Here is an 18,386-nt window from a genome sequence, read left to right on the forward strand (position 1 = left end):
AAGAAATACGATAAAATGAGAAAAATGACACACAAGAATTTACGTGGTTCATCCAATTGGGCTACGTCCACAGGCAAGTATAGAAGGATTTTACTAAGTAATGTGAGAATTACAACCTCTCTCAAATAATAGGAGAACAACTAAGAATCTCTCTATTATTAGGACAAAACACCTCACTTACTCTCTCACAAATACCTCATAATTTTGTGGGATTACTCTCTCTTCACTCTCCTCTTCTCTTCTCTATCTTGGTGTGCATATAGGCTTGAATGCATTGCCTATTTATAGGCAAGAGTGAGGGTATAATGGTCATAAATTTAGGAGGAATATATGCCTAACAACTCATCCTCCACTCATACTCCACCAATTATACCTACTCATCCTCCACTCACACTCCACCAATTACTACTCATCTCCCACTCAAATCTCATCAATTATGCCAACTAATTAAAGTGGCTTTACATTCTCCCACTTGAAGACTTTGATGATTTAATCAAGTCTTCACACTTGATTATTTGTGATTCTTTTTTTATCCTTTCTATACTTGCCATCTTCATGCAGCTTACGTTTCTGCTAGGCCATAAGAGGATCTACACCATATATACTTATTAGTGTTGACCGGTTTAGTCAAAGCATCTGCTGGGTTTTCCTTTGTGTGAACCTTCTGAAAATCAACACTTCCATCTTCCACCACTTCGCGAACAAAGTGATATTGAACATCTATGTGTTTTGTTCTTGAATGAAATGTTGGATTCCTTGCAATATGCAAGGCACTTTGACTATCACAATACAAAAGAATCTTCTCTTGTTTGTGCCCGAGCTCCTCCATAAGTTTCTTCATCCATATTGCTTCTTTACAAGCTTGTGTAGCTGCCATGTACTCAGCTTCTGTTGTGGACAATGCTACAACAGTCTGAAGTTTAGAGACCCAGCTCACAGCTCCTCCTGCAATTATGAACACATAGCCTGTAGTGGATTTTCTTTTCTCAAGGTCACCAGCAAAATCTGAGTCAACATAACCTCTGACAGTAAATTCTGATCCTCCATAACATAATGCAGCATCTGAGGTACCCTTGATGTATCTCAAGATCCTCTTAATAGTATTCCAATGCTCTCTACCAGGATTTGCCATGTATCGACTAGCTGCTCCCACTGCTTGTGCAATGTCTGGTCTTGTACATATCATGGCAAACATTAAACTTCCCACTGCTGATGCATACGGTACTCGAGACATCTCCATCCTCTCTGCTTCATTGCTAGGAGACATACTTGAGGATAATTTGAAGTTAACAGGAAGTGGGGTGGAAATTGGCTTACAATCTTGCATGTTGAAGCGTCGCAAGATCTTCTTCAAATAATTCTTCTGAGAAAGCCAAATCTTCCTCTTACTTCTGTCTCGGTGAATTTGCATCCCTAGAATCTTGTTTGCTGGTCCCAAGTCCTTCATATCAAACTCCCTAGCCAATTGTGCCTTCAATTCTTGGACTCGATCTTTGTTGGGGCCTATCACCAACATGTCATCCACGTACAACAACCAAATGATGAAATCTTCTTCAAACCTCTTGTAATACGTACAATGGTCTGAACTGAGTCTGTTGTACCCAAGGCTAATTATGAAGGAATCAAATCTCTTGTACCAACACCTCGGCGCCTGTTTGAGACCGTATAGAGATTTGTTCAACCTGCAAACCAAGTTCTCCTTGCCTGTTTCAGCAAAACCCTCTGGTTAGAGCATATAAATTTCTTCTTCAAGTTCTCCATGAAGAAATGCAGTTTTCACATCTAACTGCTCTAAGTGAAGATCAAATATAGCACACATTGCCAAGACTACTCTGATTGTAGTAAGTCGTACCACCGGAGAAAATATCTCATTGAAGTCTATTCCTTCTTTCTGAGCATATCCTTTCACTACCAATCTTGCACGATACCGCTCCACTTGATCATTGCCATCACGTTTTATCTTGTAAACCCATTTGTTGCCAATGGCCTTTCTTCCTTGTGGTAGCGGAATAAGATCCCAAGTGTTATTCTTGTGTAGAGCTTCAATCTCCTCTTGCATTGCTGTCATCCACATAGATATATTTGTGCTTTTAACAGCCTCGTGGAAAGTTGAAGGCTCTCCATCCTCTGTTAGAAGACAGTATGCAATGTTACTCTCAGTAACATATTCTGAGTGCCAAGCCGGTGGCCTTTTTTCACGAGTCGACCGCCGAACTTCAGGAGTTTCAGTCTCTATTTGTTCTTGCTCTTCATGCTCTGGTACAACTTCAGAAGAAGCATGATTCTGAGTATTTTCCACATGGACTGTTGTAGTCTCCTTTAGAATGCTATTATGTTCTTCCATTTGCATTTTATCTTCTGCAAATATGACATCTCTGCTGATGACTACCCTGTGGGCAGTGGGATCCCACAAGCGATACCCCTTCACTCCATCAGCATATCCTAAGAATACATATTTTCTGGATTTTAAATCCAGTTTGCTAACTTCTTGTGTATTGTACATCACGTACACAGGACTTCCAAATATATGCAATCGAGAATAATCAGCTGGCTTTCCCGTCCACATCTCCATCGGTGTCTTCAGCTCAATTGCAGTTGATGGAGATCGATTTATCACATAACAGGCGGTATTGACTGCTTCTGCCCAGAATGGCTTTCCTAGACCTGCAGTCTTTAACATTGCTCTTGTTGTTTTCAATAGAATTCTATTCATCCGCTCTGCCACTCCATTTTTCTGTGGAGTGTATGCCGTTGTGAGCTGCCTTTTGATACCTTCATGTTGACAGAAGTTATCAAATTCATCATGGTATATTCTCCTCCATTGTCAGTCCTCAAACACTTGATCTTCTTTTCAGATTCAAGTTCCACTCGCGCTTTGAAAGTTTTAAAGACTGCGAACACATCTGCCTTCCTTCTAATTGGATACACCCAACATCTCCTGGAGAAGTCATCTATGAATGATACAAAGTATCTTGCTCCTCCCAAGTATACAACCGGTGCTTGCCAAACATCAGAGTGAATCAGGTCTAAGATGCATTTGCTCTTAGTTGTTGATGTGCCAAACTTCAACCTGTGCTGTTTACTTGTAACACAGTGCTCACAAAAAGGTAAAGTAACCTTTGTAAGCACAGGGAGTAACTTCTGATCAGAGAGGACCTTTAAACCTTTCTCTGACATGTGGCCTAGTTTTTGATGCCACATCATTGTCTTCTCTTCTGCAGGACTGGCTGATGCGATTGACACTTCTGCCCCATGATGTGTTTCTCCCATTAATACAAACATGTTTGCAACTGTCTTTCTTGCCTTTAAAACCACCAGCGCTCCTTTGACAATTTTCATTATTCCATTGTCTATTCGGATCTTACAGCCAAGACTATCAAATTGTCCTACAGACAAAAGATTCTTCTTCAAGTCTTTCACATGCCGCACTCCTGAAATAGTACAAATTAAGCCATCATACATCTTCAATTTGATGGTGCCAATGCCAGCAATCTCTAAAGCATGATTATCACCCATGAACACTGAGCCTTCAGATATGGGTTCATATGTATGGAACCAATCTCGATTAGGAGTCATATGCCATGTTGCTCCTGAATCCATTAGCCAGACCTCAGTGAGCTTTTCTCTATTTGTAGAGATTGTCGCTGCTTCACTATATAAAACCTCTCCATCTTCTGAGGTGCTTGCAACACATCCTTGAGGTTTTGATCACTCTGCAGTATTTTCTATACCCTTTTTAAACCAACAATCCTTTTTGAAGTGCCTTTTTCTGCCACAGTTGTAGCATTTCACAGTCTTCTTACTTCTTGATTTGGACCTCCCTTGCCTTTGACTCCCACTGGAGCCACGCTCCGTTGATCTCCCTCTTGACACCAACATTGCCTCTGCTTGGTTTGAACTATTTCTGTCTCCTTTATTTTTGCGCCTATTTTCTTCTTCCAAGATGGCAGCTGCAACATCATCAAAGACTAAATAGTCTGTAAGGATATTATTGGTCAAGTTGATAATGAGCTGATCATACGAATCTGGAAGACTTTGAAGTAGAAGCTCTGCACGTTCACTTTCCTCTATTTGTTGACCCAACGTAGTGAGTTGTGAAAATAAAGTTCTTATTGTGTTGATGTGGTCAGTCACCGCTGTGGTTTCTGCCATTCGAAGGGTATAAAGTCTCCACTTTAAGAAAATCTTATTGTGCAAAGACTTGGACTCATATAGCTTTGTTAGAGTCTCCCATATCTCCTTAGCTGTTTTCTTCTCCGCCACACTTGATAATACTTCATCGGCTAATGCTAAATGTATGTTAGCAATAGCATTGCCATCCATCTCATTCCATTTTGCATTATCAGTGATCTCCGCGGGTCGATCCCCAATTGCTGCCAAGCAATTGTCTTTCCTTAAGATTGCCTTGATTCTCATTTTCCAGAGTGAGAAATTGCTCCCATTGAACCTTTCAATCTCGTACTTTGCTGCCATTTTATTCACCGTGATCTATTCAGCTATCACCGTTTCACAAAACTGTAACGTATATAGAAATAGTATCGTGTGAATAATACTTCACTAAGTAAGTTCCCAGGAAAGATTGGAGGGGTCACAAACGGTCCCGCTTAAAACCCAATCTCCTTAGACAGAACTTCCTAGACTGTATTTAATCACCGCACTGACTTTCTATATACGCCAACAGTAATTTATGTGAACAGTACCGTATGGGTGAATAGTGCCGTATAGGTGAATAGTGCTGTAGACGTGAATAGTAACCGTATACACGAATAACTTTGTGTATTAACAACACCAACCAACCAGGCAGGCTCTGATACCACTGTTAGGATACTGGCATGCAAACCCGACAAGACAAAAGGCAAGGAATAAGATAAAATGATAAATGAGACACACAAGAATTTACGTGGTTCACCCAATTGGGCTACGTCCACAGGCAAGTATAGAAGGATTTTACTAAGTAATGTGAGAATTACAACCTCTCTCAAATAATAGGAGAACAACTAAGAATCTCTCTATTATTAGGACAAAACACCTCACTTACTCTCTCACAAATACCTCACAATTTTGTGGGATTACTCTCTCTTCACTCTCCTCTTCTCTTCTCTATCTTGGTGTGCATATAGGCTTAAATGCATTGCCTATTTATAAGCAAGAGTGAGGGTATAATGGTCATAAATTTAGGAGGAATATATGCCTAACAACTCATCCTCCACTCATACTCCACCAATTATACCTACTCATCCTCCACTCACACTCCACCAATTACAACTCATCTCCCACTCAAATCTCATCAATTATGCTAACTAATTAAAGTGGCTTTACATTCTGAACTCCTGAAGCCCCTGCCCAGATCTTTCTGAAAGCCTCTTCACTGCTATTTCCAGTCCCTTGGGTAATTTGCCCTATTAAATGAATCAAAAGTCATTCTGAAAGTTCATTCAAACCATTTTAACATTTTTCTTAGGATAATCAGCATTTCTCATTTGAACATAAATTTACCTTATAAACAGGTCCGAATCCTCCCTCTCCAAGCTTATCTGAGAACTGTCCAGTTGCAACTGATACGCTCTCATAACTGAATAATGGAAATTCTATATTTTTACTCCATCTTTTCTTCCGATTGTCAACAGAGCTAGATTCATTGGTAGTTGAGTTAGGATCGGCATCGAAATCAAAGCGCAATAAATTATGACCTGTACGTTCCTTCGCTGTTTCAAGAAAAATATAAAAATGAAAATGATTGAACACATTCGCTTTGTTGAACATTATCCAGCTATTCTGATAATGTCAAGCAAAAAAGGTAACAATTTCAGGTTAGCATAACCACAATTCGGACGTTAAAAGGTATTCTAAATGTCAGTTGTTTTCATAAATAAGAAACTTTGGTGTTTGTTTGGCATAAAATATTTTACCTTCTAAACATTTTATATGGATAAATTTCTTGTAAGATATTGTGATTGTATTATTTTTCATAAAATATTTTATAAAATTTTACGAGATGAGAAATATTTTTAATAAATGAACTAATATGAAGGTTAATTATAAAATAATTTATAGTGATAACTCTTCTTGTAAGATATTTTACAAGAAACAAACATATATAAATAAATAAAAAATAAAAACTCATTTCGGTAAAATATTTTATGCAAAACAAAACGTTTCTGTCTCAAAAAAAAAAAAAAAACAATGTATCTCCAACAAAATGAACCTTACCATCTGCATGCCCGAGACATAATTAATTACAAAGGAGGACTTTTTCTTACTTTTCATCACCAGTAACTTGGGGGTTAATTAAGTCTACCAGGAGACAGCAGAAATTAAAGCAAGAACAGGATGTACCTTTGTGTATGAGCTTTCCCTTGCGCAGACAACTGAAGTATATGAAGAGGCCTAAGGTAATCAGAGTTGCTGGAACAGCCACAGCCAAGGTTGTCCGTATTTTCCCTTTGATATTGCCTACTTGTAAGCATAGATCAAACAATATTCAAATCATAAACCAAGAAATTTACTATTAACGAATTAAGATGTTTTTATTTTGATAGAAAGATATGGGAAGATAGGTTATGTATTCCACACTTCTCTACAGGAAACATTTCATCCACCATTTTATCTGGAAAGACTATGTTGTTATTTTGTAAGAAATCATTGCTCAACATCTATTGGATCATTTATAACTATATATATAAAACCTTTCTACCTTACCTGTTCGGATACTGCCACTACCAATCTGAGGTTCAAGCTCACAAGCAGCAAGTCTGATGTAAATTTCTGCTCCAGCCCTCCCAGCAGCAATCTCTGACTGTTTTAAGTTTATAAGATCTCCTTCCCATAAAAAACACCCACTGTTATTATAGGCATAAGCCACGCAATAACAATTTTTCATGCAATACAATCTACATCTTGCAACACTCACTTTTTGATATGCTTTTGAATTTTCTGGTAATGTCAGAATCGACATCTTCAGGAACCCATCTTTTTTCCCAATACTTTTCTTATTTTGACACTGCAAAGGAGATTTCCTAACACAACCGCTTGACCAATCATTTTGTACTAATGGTTCAAAACCTTTCAAGCATTCACAAGAGCTCGATGAATTTCCATGAAAGACTCCAAAAACCCCGCATAAACCATAAACACCAGCTTGGTCTCTCGGCTGGGACCAGAATTCTGACCAATTCCGAACACCTGCTAACCAATTTAATTGTTTGATTTGTCCTGAAACATCAATCACGTATCTTGAAAGTATTTCAGCATTGTACACAGAAAAGGTGAAATAGCTTTCATTTTCATTCGATATATAACTATAATTGAAATAATAGTTCAAATTCATCTCAGGAACCATGGAAAATCCTTGTCCATTCCAAACCCCACTGCTCCAATACATCTGTGACCTGTTCCACTCTATAAAAAACTGACTACTGCCATCCGGGTCCATCGCAATCGAGAACATACCTGGTGCAGGATCTTCTGAGTTTTACCAGGAAATAAGCCTCTGCACTTTCCCAGTGTGCTTGTTGATTCCAAGCTTTCCACCAGGTAGCAATGTATCAGTTGGATTGTCAAAACTCTGCCAGTAAATAGCGGATGGGTTTGAGCCATCTTTAATGACAAAGTTTCCATTATCAAGAAGTGCTGCTTGTGCTGTACTGTTATTCGGCATTGAAGATGCAAGAGCTGTTGACCAAACTGTTTTGGTGAAATTTGTCAGTAGGACAAGAATGCCATCCGGTGACAATTCAAGCTTCGATGAAGCAGGGTTGTTTAAAGGGCTCTCCCTGTTTGCCACCCAAACTGTCACGACCCGAGTCCCGGATCCATGACCGGCACATAGGCAAGGTTCCCCTCCAAGGTTCCATACCTATACGAACCCAAACTTACACACAAACTTATCCTAACTCAATCAGAGTTCAACACAGCATTAATAACAAAATCAATTTCATAATATAATTGAATTGTCTTAATACAAAAGTTTATAAAAGTTCAGAGTTTTGGAGCACTAACTAGACATAAAGGAAAGGTACAAAGTACAACCAAAAAGCAGGTTCTGAAGGTCCAACAAAATGACCTGCTATCAAGCTATAAGCCTGAAAAGGATAAATAATGAGATGGTGAGTTCAACAACTCAGTGAGTAGATAACGTTCAATATACACATACGAGGTAATACAGCAATGAGAAATATATATACAAGTATGGCTCTAGGTTCTTATAGAAAGGTTTCTCAAATTGGCTATAACAAGAAGATCATATGGTAAAACTCGTCAGAAAATCAAAATGCAATGAGCATGAGGCTCCGTACTGTGGGATGATCAGTCCACACAGGTTGGTGACTCCCCCGACCAACTAGGGTTCAGATACGATGTGCACAAAGACTAACACTACCCTGTTAGCATGGGTATTCTGACTGACATACCATAGGTTCATAATCATAATCTAACAAACATACTCATATCTCAAAGCTCAACTCATGACATCAATCAAATGAGGAGCTATCAATTCAGAAGTCAATTCAAAATATATGTTGGTTCATATCAAGAATTCAGATTCAATAATTGATCATGTTTTATCATAACAAGGATAATAATCAACATATATATTATCAAGAAGCATGATTCAATTCATATTAACAAATCAAATATTTATACTATTTCTCATGCATATGGAAAATTATCCACTCACCTGACTCGAAAGCAACAAAACTCAAAGCTGATATCGAAGAAAATCCTACTGACCTCCCGCCGGTAGAATATTAGGATTATCTGAATATAAAGGAGACATATTTAAGAATGACTCAAAAGAATATATATAACCTATTTAATACACTTATCTAAGGGTGTATTCCATAACCCTAAATGTTTTTTGAACTCACTAGTCAATTTTTCCTAAAAACCCAACATTTAACGGTTTTCCCGAAATCTAATCCACAATAAAAACAACTAATAAAATTGACAATAATTCACTAAATAACCCTTAATTATTCATCAAACTAATCTGAAAAAGGTAATATTACAGCTAGGGACTAATATGTAATTTATCATATCCTTAAGGGTTAAATTGCAACTTTTGTCAAATTGGAGGACCAAACTAAAATTTATCATAAATCCATGAATATACTGAAATTATGTCCATAATTCATCCTCATTTCTGTCCAGATCATCTCATTATACTTCAGGGACCATTCTGGAATTTTACCAAATTTTTAGGGTCAAATTGTAATTTTTGTCAAATTGGAGGACTAAATTGAAAGTGTTAAATTTTCATATCTATACAGTAATTCTGCCCATAATTCATATGTTATTCTGTTCAGAATCTCGGAATATGTCCCAGGGACCAATCTGTAATTTTCCAAAGTTTGGGGACTAAACTGTAATTTTCCAAAATTGAGGGACCACATTGAATTTTCGCCATCTTCAACCTCCAATCCAGAATTTTAACAGAAACCTACTGTTCTTTCCTTATTTCTAACACAAATTCACCATTCAACAAAACCATAACTCAAAATCATCATTTTCATCTACAATCTCTCAAAATCATCCAAATAATCAAATACCCACAACAATTAACTCTATAACATTCAAATTAATTCATCAATTAACCCAAAACACAAATTTTCAAAACCCTAACATTCATCAAAACTGAAATTAAAGCTAAAGAAAACATATTATACACATTAAAGCATAATCTTACCCCTTTTTACTTATTTCCTCCAACTCCTTTTCTTTTTCCCTTATTTTCCCCTCTTTTCTCTTCTTCTTCTTCTTTCTCCCTTTCTCTCCTGCCGATTCTCTCTCAAATTTTCAGATCCCTCTTTTGTTTTTTTTTTTCTTCTATTTATATATATTATGTTTATCTAATTACCACACTACCCCTCATTCATTTATATCCACACTTTAAGCCACCAAGGGCTTTGTTGTATTTTCCAAGTCATTAATTCAAAATGTTACACAAACAATCATCTTATCTGCGGAGTTCTTATACCAAATTCCAAGGTAAATGTTTAAAGAAGCGCCTGGCTTGAAGAAACCGAGTTCAAAAATGCTATTTTGAGATATCAGTGTCTGGCTTGCAGAGAGAGACTGGCCAATCAAAAGGGTATCACGTTCAATGGAGAAGCAATTCCAGTGGGAAAGGAATAGTAACAGCACAAGAGTAAGAAACTTGGCTTTGTAATAACACACATCCTCTCTAATTTGTGGAATTTAGGGTGTAAAGCTGTGACTGAGTATGGATCAGAGAACGAGGGAAAGAAAAACAAGATATCCCTGGTGAATTCAGCAACTACGAGAATGCTTTTTTTGATCATATTGCTGCTATCAGCTTTCTATATAATAGCCACATTGATTTGACTTGACTTGGACTTTACTGTTATGCCGTGTCCCTTAATTTGTTTTCAGAAATCATGTTAAATTCAAGTCATGAAAAAAAAAAAAAACCAAAAAATTTATTTTATTGGGCCACAGTTTTGTGACTTTTTTCCAGCTTGATAACATATTATAGCCGAAAATTAAACAGTGTAGGCTGCTGCTATATATGTTTCAACATGACGTAAATATACAGTATAGACTTGTAAAAATGTTTATGCCTTGAGGTCTCGAAACATTTTCCTCCTGTTAGAGAACAGAAAAGTAGAGTCGACTTTTGAGAGTAAGCCCATCCCAATTATTACGTTGAAGGAGGAATATTAAGAGTGTGTTTGGTATTGTGGTAGCTGTTGTGGTTGTGGTTTAAAAAAAGTTGTTTTATAAAAAGTACTTTTAGTTGAAGTTGATTTGAAAAAATAGATGTTTGGTTAAAACTGTGGTTGAAATTGAGGTTGAATAAAAAGTAGTTTAATGTGTTTGGTTAAGAATGCTTTTGAAATTAAGGTTATAAAATAATTTTAAAAAATATATATTAATATTGATGATTTTTAATTTAAATATTGTAGATTTAACTACTGCTATTACATCATAAAATAAATAACACTTTATATAAAATATTTTTTATTGTTCCATTAAACCATCTACAATTTCATAACGTATGAAATTCATTCGATAAGGACTATAATTTCCATGGTTTATTGAGCGTGCAACAACATCAGATAAAATATTATCAGGAATAAAATTGAAATTGCGATCAAATTCTGTAAATACTATGTCATTATGCGATATCCTTCTAATTTATGTAGTGTCATTAAATAATGTTAAATACTAATTTTTTTGAATAAAATATAATTAAAAATAAAAAATATATATATTTTTTTACATTTAGGTTTGTACCAACCTGATCCGGCCAAAACATGCTACTCCGTTCTCCACACAGTGGAAAAGCTCTAGGAAGTCATCTTTTACATGCTCTCTAATGTTTGGGGAAGACAAGCTACAGCATATAGAATTTGCAATTCCAGAGACAAAAGATGAATAGTTGAGCCGACTTTTTTTTCTTAGCACAGTGAATCTTGAAAAATGAGGTTAGCTGTTGTTGGAAAGCATAATTTTCCAGCTTCTTATCAGCCACAGGTGCAGCCACAATTATTGTGGATCCCGCCAAAATAAAATCTACTTTTTTGCATAACCAAACATGTAGAAACTGTGGTTTATTTGAACCTCCGGTACAGCCGCATTACCAAACGGTATCTAAGCCAGGGGCGGCGGAGATTCTTCTCGTTTACGGTGCCAAATAGAGTCTCCCTCGTCGTGAAACATTCCTTGACTTCGAAATCTACAGTCTTGTGCCCCCGCTTCGCTGCTGGGTGGCCTAAAAGATTTTTTTCAAAGTAAAAAAAATAAAATAAAATAAAATTGTAGGAGTTAATTAAGAATTGGAAAGATAGCAAGAATCTCATTCTAAAATTAATATTGAATTAATTGATATCCAATGGAATAATATCTTAAATATAATTAAATTTATTTTAAAAAATTAACTTTGATCAAACTTAAAAAAATTAAAAATTATGAAGGATTGTACAATATCCTACTTATTGACCGCAACTTCAATACTTATCATCTCCCTCCAATAGACATTCAAGGTATTCATGAACCAGTTTCTGGATTTCTATTCTATGGAAACAATATTATTTTTGGTACTATGGGAAAGGTCATCCGACGATGTATGGTTATATATATAAAACGACGGTTCTTATGAGCTAATTGTTCTGCACTTTTTACTTGGTATAGCTTATTACATGAAGCGTGAGGAGGGATTGAGTTTCTGTTTGGATATGTGTTCTTGGATTGTTGTTGCATATTCATCTATTTGTTGCGGTAGCTATTATTATTTTCTTGATTTATCTAGGAAGTTTTTTTTGGATGGGATGTTTTTATAAATCTCTACATAATATTATCTGGAAATAAATTCAAAATTGAATAATATTTAATGGGAAAAAAAATTAAAAAATAAATAAAGACATTTTTAAAAGAACCTAGGGTGGGCTCGATGGGCATGCTTCTAGCCCAAACAAAGAGCAGTCATGTGCACGTGATTTAATGATGTGTTTGTTTTTCGAAAAATAATTTTCAGGAAATTACTTTCCAAACTTTCCTGTGTTTGTTAGGTATTTAAAAAATTGGTCAATGGAAAACACTTTCCAGTCAACAAAAAACACTTTCCAGTTAAAGAAAAATTTAGCTTGGTTTCTAGAAAAGTGTTTTATTTTGAACAGAAAACACTTTCCAGAAGTTGTGAAAAATTTAGAAATGTTATATTATTTGCTAATTATATCAAATTTAGTCCTGAAACTTTTAATTGATATATATATATATATATATATATATATATATTTGAATATTCGTTTTTCAATTTCATCCCTTATAATTTAATTTATATATAACTTTGGTCCTCATTTTTATAATTTTTATTTGCTTTTCCCTTATTATTTTTTAATTAAAATTTTTTATTTATCAAATTTGATCCTCATTCTTTTGATTGTTACTTATTTTATTTGAAATAATTTATGAAATGTTAATTATTATTATTTTAATTTCTTCATCTTTTAATTTTTTTATTTTTTAGATTTGATCTCTATTATTTTGATTATTATTTATTTTATTTGAGATAATTTATTAAATTATATATTTTTTTCAATTTCATTCTCATTCAACTTTTTTATTTGTAAGATTTGTTCATCATTATTTTAATAAACTTGAAAAAAAATAAAACATTAATAAGTTATTTTCCAGCTTATTTTCCATGACATAATCAAATACTGAAAGTGTTTTCCAACTTATTTTTTATTGCACTACCAAACATCAGAAATTAATTCACTTTCTAAAAAAAAAAAATTCTTTTCAGCAAACAAACAGAGCCTAAATCTTTTAGCTTTTTTTCTATGAAAAAAAAAATACAACGAGATGATGCCTTATCTCTAGTTTGATTTTGGCTGCATCAGGTGGTTGGAAACTCGAGTTTCCAACTGAAAGGACAATAAACCTCTTATTCAGGCCCTCTATGCAATCAGGGTGACGAGCTGCTTGGAAGGAAGGTATTGGACTGGCTGTGTCAGTGTTGGCCTGTTGTATTTAGCCTACTCAACTGCTTCAAGCCTTCAGCTAAAGGGACAACTTTATAATCTGACCGCATTGCCTTTTCTTAGAAATAAAAACAAGTACTAGCATTTAGTTGCAGATAGAAGGGGAAGATCGCTTTCTTTTCGTCCCATTCTATTCTTGTTGCTGCTTTAATCTCTTATGCCAGCTTGGTTACAGGGGTTTCCTGCAGTCTCCATTGCAGGTGAGCTTTTCTGTGTAAAGTCATTAGTTGGCATAATTGATGAGATTTGAGTGGGAGATGAGTTGGTATAATTAGTGGAGTATGAATGGAGGATGGGTTGTTAGGCATATATTCCTCCTTAATTTATGGCCTTTGTCCCCTCACTCTTCACTATAAATAGGCAATGCATTCAAGCTTAATATGCACACCAAGTTAGAGAAGAAGAAGAGGAGAGTGAAGAGAGAGTAATCCCACAAAGTTGTGAGGTATTTGTGAGAGAGTAAGTGAGGTTTTTTCTCTTAGTAATAGAGAGATTCTTAGTTGTTCTCCTATTACTTGAGAGAGGTTGTAATTCCCACATTACTTAGTAAAATCCTTCTATACTTGCCCGTGGACGTAGCCTAATTGGGTGAACCACGTAAATTCTTGTGTGTCTCATTTCTCATTTTATCCTATCCCTTGCCTTTTGTCTTGTCAGGTTTGCATGCCAGTATCCTAACAGTGGTATCAGAGCCTTCTTGGTTGATGTTGTTAATACATAAAAGTCATTCGTGTATATGGTTACTATTCACGTCTACGACACTATTCATCCATACGATACTGTTCACATACGTTACTGTTGGCGTAAATAGAAAATCAGTGCAGTGAATAAATACAGGCTAGGAAGTTCTGTCTAAGGAGATTGGGTTTTAAGCTGGACCGTTTGTGACCCCTCCAATCTTTCCTGGGAACTTACTTAGTGAAGTATTATTTACACGATTCTAGTTCTATATACGTTACAGATCTATGAAACGGTGATAGCTGAATAGATCACGGTGAATAAAATGGCAGCAAAGTACGAGATTGAGAGGTTCAAGGGGAGCAATTTTTCATTGTGGAAAATGAGAATCAAGGCAATCTTAAGGAAAGACAATTGCTTGACAGCAATTGGGGATCGACCCGTGGAGATCACTGATAATGCAAAATGGAATGAGATGGATGGCAATGCTATTGCTAACATACATTTAGCATTAGCTGATGAAGTATTATCAAGTGTGGCGGAGAAGAAAGCTATACGAGTCCAAGTCTTTACATAATAAGATTTTCTTAAAGCGGAGACTTTATACCCTTCGAATGGCAGAAACCATGTCGGTGACTGACCACATCAACACAATAAGAACTCTATTTTCACAACTCACTACGTTGGGTCAACAAATAGAGGAAAGTGAACGTGCAGAGCTTCTACTTCAAAGTCTTCCAAATTCGTATGATCAACTCATTATCAACTTGACCAATAATATCCTCACAGACTATTTAGTCTTTGATGATGTTGCAGCCGCCATCTTGGAAGAAGAAAATAGGCGTAAAAATAAAGGAGACATAAATAGTTCAAACAAAGCAGAGGCATTATTGGTGTCAAGAGGGAGATCAACGGAGCGTGGCTCCAGTGTGAGTCAAAGGCAAGGGAGGTCCAAATCAAGAAGTAAGAAGACTGTGAAATGCTATAACTGTGGCAGAAAAGGGCACTTCAAAAAGGATTGTTGGTTTAAAAAGGGTATAGAGAATACTGCAGAGTCATCAAAACCTCAAGGATATGTTGCAAGCACCTCAGAAGATGGAGAGGTTTTATATAGTGAAGCAGCGACAATCTCTACAAATAGAGAAGAGCTCACTGAGGTCTGGCTAATGGATTCAGGAGCAACATGACATATGACTCCCAATCGAGATTGGTTCCAAACATATGAATCTATCTCTAGAGGTAAAGTGTTCACGGGTGATAATCATGCTGTAGAGATTGCTGGCATTGACACCATCAAATTGAAGATGTATGATGGCTTGATTCGCACTATTTCAGGAGTGCGACATGTGAAAGACTTGAAGAAGAATCTTTTGTCCGTAGGACAATTTGATAGTCTTGGCTGTAAGATTCGAATAGACAATGGAATCATGAAAATTGTCAAAGGAGCGCTGGTGGTTTTAAAGGCAAGAAAGATAGTTGCAAACATGTTTGTATTAATAGGAGAAGAGAAAACGATGATGTGGCATCAAAAACTAGGCCACATGTCAGAGAAAGGTTTGAAAGTTCTCTCTGATCAGAAGTTACTCACTGGGCTTACAAAAGTTATTTTACCCTTTTATGAGCACTGTGTTACAAGTAAACAACATAGGTTAAAGTTTGGCACATCAATAACTAAGAGCAAATGCATCTTAGACCTGATTCACTCTGATGTTTGGCAAGCACCGATTGTATCATTAGGAGGAGCAAGATACTTTGTATCATTTATAGATGACTTCTCTAGGAGATGTTGGGTGTATCCAATCAGAAGGAAGGCAGATGTGTTTGCAATCTTTAAAACTTTCAAAGCGCGGGTGGAACTTGAATCTGAAAAGAAGATCAAGTGTTTGAGGACTGACAATGTAGGAGAATATACCAGTGATGAATTTGATAACTTCTGTCAATATGAAGGTATCAAAAGGCAGTTCACAACGGCATACACTCCACAGCAAAATGGAGTGACAGAGCGGATAAACAAAACTCTATTAGAAAGAACAAGAGCAATGTTAAAGATTGCAGGTCTAGGAAAGTCATTATGGGTAGAAGCAGTCAATACCGCCTGTTATGTGATAAATCGATCTCCGTCAACTGCAATTGAGCTGAAGACACCGATGCAGATGTGGACTGGAAAACCAGTTGATTATTCTCGATTGCATATATTTGAAAGTCCTGTGTATGTGATGTACAATACTCAAGAAGTTAGCAAGCTGGATTCAAAATCCAGAAAATATATATTCTTGGGATATGCTGATGGAGTGAAGGGGTATCGCTTGTGGGATCCCATTGCCCATAAAGTAGTCATCAGCAGAGATGTCATATTTGCAGAAGGTAAAATGCAAATGGAAGAACATAATGGCATTCTAAAGGAGACTATAACAGTCCAGATTGAAAATACTCAGAATCATACTTCTTCTGAAGCTGCACCAGAGCATGAAGAGCAAGAACAAATAGAGTCTGAAACTCCTGAAGTTCGGCGGTCAACTCATGAAAGAAGACCACCGACTTGGCATTCAGAATATGTTACTGAGAGCAATATTGCATACTGTCTTCTAACAGAGGATGGAGAGCCATCAACTTTCCATGAGGCTATCAAAAACACAGATGTATCTATATGGATGACAGCAATGCAAGAGGAGATTGAAGCTCTACATAAGAATAATACTTGGGGATCTTGTTCCACTACCATAAGGAAGAAAGGCCATTGGCAATAAATGGGTTTACAAGATAAATCGTGATGACAATGATCAAGTGGAGCGGTATCGTGCAAGATTGGTGGTGAAAGGATATGCTCAGAAAGAAGGAATAGACTTCAATGAGATATTTTCTCCGGTGGTACGACTTACTACAATCAAAGTAGTATTGGCGATGTGTGCTATATTTGATCTTCACTTAAAGCAGTTAGATGTGAAAACTGCATTTCTTCATGGAGAACTTGAAGAAGAAATTTATATGCTCCAACCAGAAGGTTTTGCTGAAACAGGCAAGGAGAACTTGGTTTGCAGGTTGAACAAATCTCTATACGGTTTCAAACAGGCGCCGATGTGTTGGTACAAGAGATTTGATTCCTTCATAATTAGCCTTGGGCACAACAGACTCAGTTTAGACCATTGTACATATTACAAGAGGTTTGAAAAAGATGATGTTTTCATTATTCTGTTGTTGTACGTGGATGACATGTTGGTGATAGGCCCCAACAAAGATCGAGTCCAAGAATTGAAGGCACAATTGGCTAGGGAGTTTGATATGAAGGACTTGGGACCAGCAAACAAGATTCTAGGGATGCAAATTCACCGAGACAGAAGTAAGAGGAAGATTTGGCTTTCTCAGAAGAATTATTTGAAGAAGATCTTGCGTCGCTTCAACATGCAAGATTGTAAGCCAATTTCCACCCCACTTCCTATTAACTTCAAATTATCCTCAAGTATGTCTTCCTAGCAATGAAGCAGAGAAGATGGAGATGTCTCGAGTACCGTATGCATCTGCAGTGGGAAGTTTAATGTTTGCCATGATATGTACAAGACCAGACATTGCACAAGCAGTGGGAGCAGCTAGTTGATATATGGCAAATCCTGGTAGAGAGCATTGGAATACTATTAAGAGGATCTTGAGATATATCAAGGGTACCTCAGATGCCGCATTATGTTATGGAGGATCAGAATTTACTATCAGAGGTTATGTTGATTCAGATTTTGCTGGCGACCTTGAGAAAAGAAAATCCACTACAGGCTATGTGTTCATAATTGCAGGAGGAGCTGTGAGCTGGGTCTCTAAACTTCAGACTGTTGTAGCTTTATCCACAACAGAAGCTGAGTACATGGCAGCTACATAAGCTTGTAAAGAAGCAATATGGATGAAGAAACTTATGGAGGAGCTCAGACACAAACAAGAGAAGATTTCTTTGTATTGTGATAGTCAGAGTGCCTTGCATATTGCAAGGAATCCAGCATTTCATTCAAGAACAAAACACATAGATGTTCAGTATCACTTTGTTCGCGAAGTGGTGGAAGATGAAAGTGTGGACTTTCAAAAGATTCACACAAAGGAAAACCTAGCAGATGCTTTGACCAAACCAGTCAACACTGATAAGTATATATGGTGCAGATCCTCTTATGGCCTAGCAGAAACGTAAGCAGCATGAAGATGACAAGTATAGAAAGGATAGAGGAATCA

The 18,386-nt window shown here is 36.5% G+C and overlaps 1 long non-coding RNA gene across 2 annotated transcripts; it reads right to left on the bottom strand.

The window, feature by feature from the left end:
* Positions 1–4,878: 4,878 nt before the first annotated feature.
* Positions 4,879–9,794, bottom strand: LOC133693178 (uncharacterized). Of its 2 annotated transcripts, none has more exons than XR_009842088.1 (7): positions 9,683–9,794; positions 8,675–8,754; positions 6,911–8,081; positions 6,700–6,816; positions 6,337–6,453; positions 5,497–5,705; positions 4,879–5,399 (listed from the first exon to the last, which is right to left on the bottom strand). It is a non-coding gene; the product is annotated as an uncharacterized LOC133693178 (long non-coding RNA). The 2 variants fall into 2 exon arrangements; XR_009842087.1 differs by having other exon boundaries at positions 6,700–6,819.
* Between the last annotated feature and the right edge of the window lie 8,592 nt (positions 9,795–18,386).

Source organism: Populus nigra, chromosome 5 (genome assembly GCF_951802175.1).
Source record: "Populus nigra chromosome 5, ddPopNigr1.1, whole genome shotgun sequence".
NCBI classification, from domain to species: Eukaryota; Viridiplantae; Streptophyta; class Magnoliopsida; order Malpighiales; family Salicaceae; genus Populus; species Populus nigra.